The sequence below is a fragment of the Apaloderma vittatum genome, unplaced genomic scaffold (genome assembly GCF_000703405.1).
Source record: "Apaloderma vittatum isolate BGI_N311 unplaced genomic scaffold, ASM70340v1 scaffold3741, whole genome shotgun sequence".
NCBI classification, from domain to species: domain Eukaryota; kingdom Metazoa; phylum Chordata; class Aves; order Trogoniformes; family Trogonidae; genus Apaloderma; species Apaloderma vittatum.
Window position 1 is genome coordinate 19755 of NW_009700694.1, and position 6084 is coordinate 25838.

Below are 6084 nucleotides of genomic sequence, written 5' to 3' on the forward strand. Positions count from 1 at the left end.
AAAAGAGAATGAAGTACTATAAATACCCTTGAACTGCACACAAATGTTATGCACTACAGCCAGATGATGTGTACCATCAAAAATCATTGATTATGCTGTTCAACTTGTATTCAAGAAGTGCCACTAAACATTAGAAGAATTCAGCTTTGGATTTTTGATGAAAATTAGACCCAAGAGTCCACATTTAGCCTTGAAAAAAATCAGACATCACTTAGTCAAGTCACATCTGCTAACATTAAAAATAAACTTAAGTCAATAAGCTCAACCAGTATCTTACATTCTTATGTTAATATTCTTAACCACACTTCTCAAGTTTCAAGCAACAGTCCATAAAATCTCATGCTTTTCCCATTTTAGTTTGAATGCTGAGAAAACAGGTCTGCTCTTCCTGATTTCTGAGGAAGAAGATGAGTGCTAAAAAGCTGTGGTATCTGGTTTAACAAGAGCATGTAAGAACATGTCTAAGCCTGAGATTATCAACATAATTATCATTTTCATAGAATCATAGAATGGCCTAAGCTGGAAGGGACCTTAGAGATCATTTTAATCCAGCCTCCCTGCCGCCAGGGACGCCACCTCTCGACTAGATCAGGCAACACATGGGGACCGAACGGGAATCGAACCCGCAACCTTAGCGTTGTTAGCACCACGCTTAACTGACTGAGCTAACCGGCCCCCTGATTTTAGATTATAGGTGACAGTTTCAAGTGATTATTATCTGTTTCTTGCATTGCAGACATCTGTGTTACTGCCTATGAATTAATGACAAAATAATAACAGAAAATAGCGATGTGAAAATTGGTTGGTCTTTTCCCTGTGCCAAGGAAATAGACACAAAATTTGCATGTGGAACTGCTTTTTTTCATGGGATAGAAGAATCTAGCTCTTTAAATTTTATATATAAGGCTTTAAATCCCTGTAAAGCTGTGGTATAGGATATATGGTCAAATACACAGAAGGGACTAACATGTTGAGGATTTAGTCCCTATTCTTTCATTTTCATATAAACACTAGCTACATTAGTGTAAAACTGACTCCCAACATTACACACAAAAAACGATACTAGACAGTGTAACTTCACAAGCTACTTGGGACAAGTTGCTTTGTATCTTCCTTTATCTGAAGGCTATGAAAATATAAAGTTTTGAAAGATATCTAAAGACACAACTCCACGTTCTGTGAAGAGACTAGCACTGATTAAGTCATACCGAGAAATAGAAGAGACTCTTAAGATGCAGAGGAACAGACTAAGGGTATGTTTAATTAAAGCACTAACATATTTAAAATTGGAAACTGAAGCAGAATCCAAAGCTTCTTTTAAGAAAAATGTACCATCAATACTGATACAGTACCTAGACTTAGTTTCTCTGGACAGGATCAAAGCAGCCTGCACTGCTAGGAAAGAGCTGTCTGAGGTTAATATTTTTAATTTTCATTGATGAGAGGAAAATACGTGAAGCATCTGACATCCCTCCTGTACTGTCCTTGGGTGCCCGATGTGGTGCTGCTGTGAGAAACGGCCCCTTCTCTTCCACTCTCTTCTGGAGGGGTCCTTCTTCTGGATGAAGGGAATAGTATCACTTCTAGAACTTCAACTTAGAGAGGATTTGAACCCTCTTGCTCTTTTTAGAGGTGCACATCTTGCGCTAGAGGCTTTTTGTTCATTACCAACAGGTGTCAGAGTCATGAAACAGCCACAAAAGAAAGGGAAGAATAGCCTTGTAATTATCTTGTGGTCCTCACTTGAGTAATTTTAGCATTTCTAAGAGAGGGCAATTATATTCAATTAAAACAAAACCACAGAGGTGTTGTGAGGATAACATTAACACTTGTGAGGAATAGCAAGCTCCTCAAAAAGAAGGGCCACCTCTAGAAGCATGAACCATCTGTGTTGCACAACTGATGCTAAATTTAACCTGATCATCAATTTAACCTGATGAATAATGGTCTTTGCATCATTACTAGACTCATTGTGAATATATTAAGTTGCACTTGTCTGTAAAGTTAGAACTTGGTAAGCACTTATTTTGACAGTGGTTTCTAAAACTCCACCCTTTCTTCAATATAATCTTCATAATTGGGCTATGGCAACTGTTTATGAGGCCACATAAGGAACTGTTCAGGTTAAAAATACCTCAGCCAGACAAAAGAAGAGAAGGATTTTTTTTTTTAAGGACTAAGTACATGAACCAGCAAAACTGGCTAGATTACGCAGCATGTCTGATTTAAGTAATGCTTGACAAACTACACCCAAGTGCTGTGGCTGGCCTTATCATAAAGAACTGCCAAATCATCTCTCTCATAGCATCCTAGTGCAGTTTCGCTTGGAAGAGACCGTCAAGATCATTGAGTCCAACCTTTGTCCTAGCCCTATCAACACCACTAAACCATGTCCCTCAGCACAACATCCACCTGTCTCTTAAACACCTCCAGGGATGGTGACTCATCATTGCTTACTCCCATTCTTGAGTTCTGTTTTTCCGAGTACAGGGCAGTGAGTGCATGAGGACTTGAATCCTGAGAAAAACTCCAAACAAGTTTCTGTGCTGGCATTCCCAGCTGTTGGCCGTGGAAGAAATCAAAATATGCAAATGATGTAAAGGTCAAGAGTTGAACACCTGGGTTTTAGACAGCCCACCTTAAAAATATGTACACAAAAGATTTCGTCAAACTAATGTTCAGTTATTTAAACTTGAGCGTTCTATATGTCTTTACTAATATGTAGTAATTATGCTTTATAGTCTTACAATGACTACTGCCCTAGTAGGAAAATCTCTATCCTCTTCATTCTCATTTTTTTCTCTTGCAAGTTCAAATTCTAAATTTTATAAAAGTTCTTAATATCCTAACAGCCTGTTTATTGTTTTTTACTGATTTAGCCAAATAAACTGTTTGAACATTTTTCCAAGATTTGTAAAATTTCCTGTGCTATATTTTGTATAATTAGGCTTAGTAGAACTCAGATTCTGTCATGATACTTTCCATTGCAGAAGAACCAGAGAAAAGCTAAAAAGTGCATCACATGTCACTTTGTATAATATTACATCTTGCTGAGGTTATTCTGCAAAACGTTCACCTTCTGCTGAATCTCTAGTGCTTTATTGCAAAACAAGTCCAAACATATTCTCTATAGCAAAAAATATGAACTACTAGTGTACAAAATCTTAAAAATTTTATATCTACCACTAATATTAGTCAGTATAGAGCTAATTAAAGTATGGTTCAACCCGTAAGTATATTTGGATCACATTTCTATACAATTACCCTAAAGTAGAATAATAGGCAAATCACTGCCCAATTTTTAAAAGCAAACAGTGGTAAATAAATATTAAATATTATATAAAGATTAAATATTTTTCACTATATTACACTGAACTCTCTTAAGTAATTCTAATTAGAAGCATTAAAAAAAAACACAACAAAAATCCAACCCTGTTTTTCTTCGGCTTAGTCTGTATTCAACCTGTCCTTCCTTCTGATTACTTGACAAAGTTGTAGATAAAATTTTCCTAGAATCATAGAACGGTTTGGGTTGGGAGGGACCTTTAAAGCTCACTTAGTCAAATCTCCATTGGGAACTGAGTAAATTAAATCATCTCTTAATAGTTTCGTCAAGATGCCTTGAAATTCCACCCAAGATATCTGATGTCAGGGGTTTTTTTTTGCAGCAGTGCCTTGCCTTCAAGTATAATTTTAAACTGGTTTGGAAAGCGATTTTTAGGAAGAGCTGTAGTGCAGATCACTGTGTACTTAGAGTTGAAGTACAAATTTCCTAAGCAGTTTACTGGATTTCTCAGCGAGCTCTTTGAAACAAGACAATGTTGTACCTACAAGCATACAGACAGTATCAAAGGGAACCCATAATATGGAGGATTATAATATGCTATGTTCATCATATGTATGTATGTTCATCATATGTATGTTCATCATCTCCCATGGGAATATTATTTTGAAAACCAGAAGTCTGAACTGAACATAAAAATATACAGCATTCTTTCTTTCTAAACTTTCATGCAGCATACAAATAGCTGCAATAGATTTTTGGACAGAGCAGATGGCACTTCACATCTGTGTTAAAAGTATATTTTACCCCAACAAATCAAATCCCTAGTCTAGTGATTAATATGAAAAAAAAAAAAATCTACGCTGCACAAAAGTAGCAGTGCTTTTGGAAGAGGTGAGATTGCTCTGGAGAACATCTGCGAAAGAGACAGAACAGGCTTTTGCTTAATCCCTGGAAGTAATGCAGTATTAAAACTAAGAAAGGATCCAATTCTGAATTTGAAGCAGTTGCAAGTCACAAAATTACATCCTCTATTTTTGAAAAAATAATAGGATCTCTTAAAAGTAGGGGAGCAGATATACCCCTAGAGTAAACCTAACCTGCATGAAATTGCTCCTGGATTTTCAGTAGCAGCACTTCATAGCTAGAGCAACAGGAGGCAGAGGTGGGGAGGGGGTCCTCAACGGGAATTATCCCTGAAAATAAATATGTATTATTGACCTCAGTACCAGTTTATATACTAACATCTGTCTTCACAATATGAGTTTTTGAATTCTCTTGTGCTATACTTGAATACTCTCTCTTTGTAAACTTTTCCTGAGACTGTAATTCATTGCTTATTCCTTTCTCCCACGACTGTATATAAATAAATACAATCTGAGGAAAATATGGACCTGCAGTAAAGAAACGAATCTTCCCTCAAGAATAATTTTTCTTTCCTACTGTGTCCCTTTCCACCTGCTGTTTTCTTCACAATCCTCATAGTCTTTTGTTATTCTGATAAACCTGCTAATACCGAGGAGCCAGTGTAATTGCCACCCATCCCTGGAGATAAGCGAGAGAGATGGGTAAGCAGATGTTCAAGTCTCCAAACAAAGGCGAATACAAAGCTATGCAGAACACCAGTGATTTATGAAGGGGACATTAGCATTATCGAGCACTGCTTTGGGAAACGGTTATGCAAAGACTCAACAGTTTTAACTGAAAAGAAGAAAGGAGCGCAGTAGGACCTGCCTGAGCAAGCACATTAGCATAAGCCTTGGAGAAAGCCTAAGGAAAAGGATTTGCGGTGAGGGAGCTGGAAGCTGAGGCTGGCGGCTCTAAGCAAACACCAGTTTCTGTTTGTTTGGACCTGCTAGGGAGGCAAAGCTGGTCCTTACGAGCAAACAGCCAGGCTACCCGACCTCGTCACCATGTCTTCTTCTAACCAAAATAACCTGCAAACCCTCACCAATTTCGACTAAGTGGCAAAGCTGACAGCCGCAATGAAGTCTACTAGTTTTAAAGATAAGAGACCTTAACCTCTAGCATGCGGAGAGAGCGAGTTGGGACCATGTGCCGTGGGAGGTGGGACTCGGACAGCATGTGCCGTTCAGGCTGGCTCTCGGTGCCCGCATCGTCACCCTCTCTCAGATTTCTCCTCCTTCAGTAGAGACTCATGCCAACCCTCACCTGTACAGGGACTGCCCAGCATGTGCTCAGTTGTTTATAAGCACTGACTCAAACCTCCTGCCTCAGATATTTTGTGGATTGCCTTGCTCATCTGTGGCTTCATATAAAAAACAACTATTACACTGCAACATGTCATTTACCCAAGTGGAAAAGCTGAAAACATTCAGGTGTCTTATCTTTCACCCCTGACTAGAAGCATTCACTAGGGACAAATAACTTCTTATTAAACTTCCCCAAGCGTAAGTTTTTTCTAATAGATTCCTAAAGAAACAAAAAATCCTTATTAGCTTACTCTCACTTGTAAATGAAGCCTAGTCCCACCCTCCGAGAAAAATTGCCTAGACTAAAAACCTAAAAATCTCAAAATGAGTGTTATTTAAAGTAAGATTGTTTTAGCAGTTTTGTTAGTATGGAGGAGACATAATTTTACACAATACTTATGACAGTATATATTTGCAGTTTATAGGCAATCTTCCGTGTGTGTAATAGTTCAATGAATCACACTGAAAAAAAAGTTAAAATGTGTTGAGAGAAAAACAGGTGATGATATCACACATGGTTCATGTGCTTTTTACACCTCACAATTCCTGATAATCTTTCCAGAAAGTACTGCTGAAATCCACCTTCCT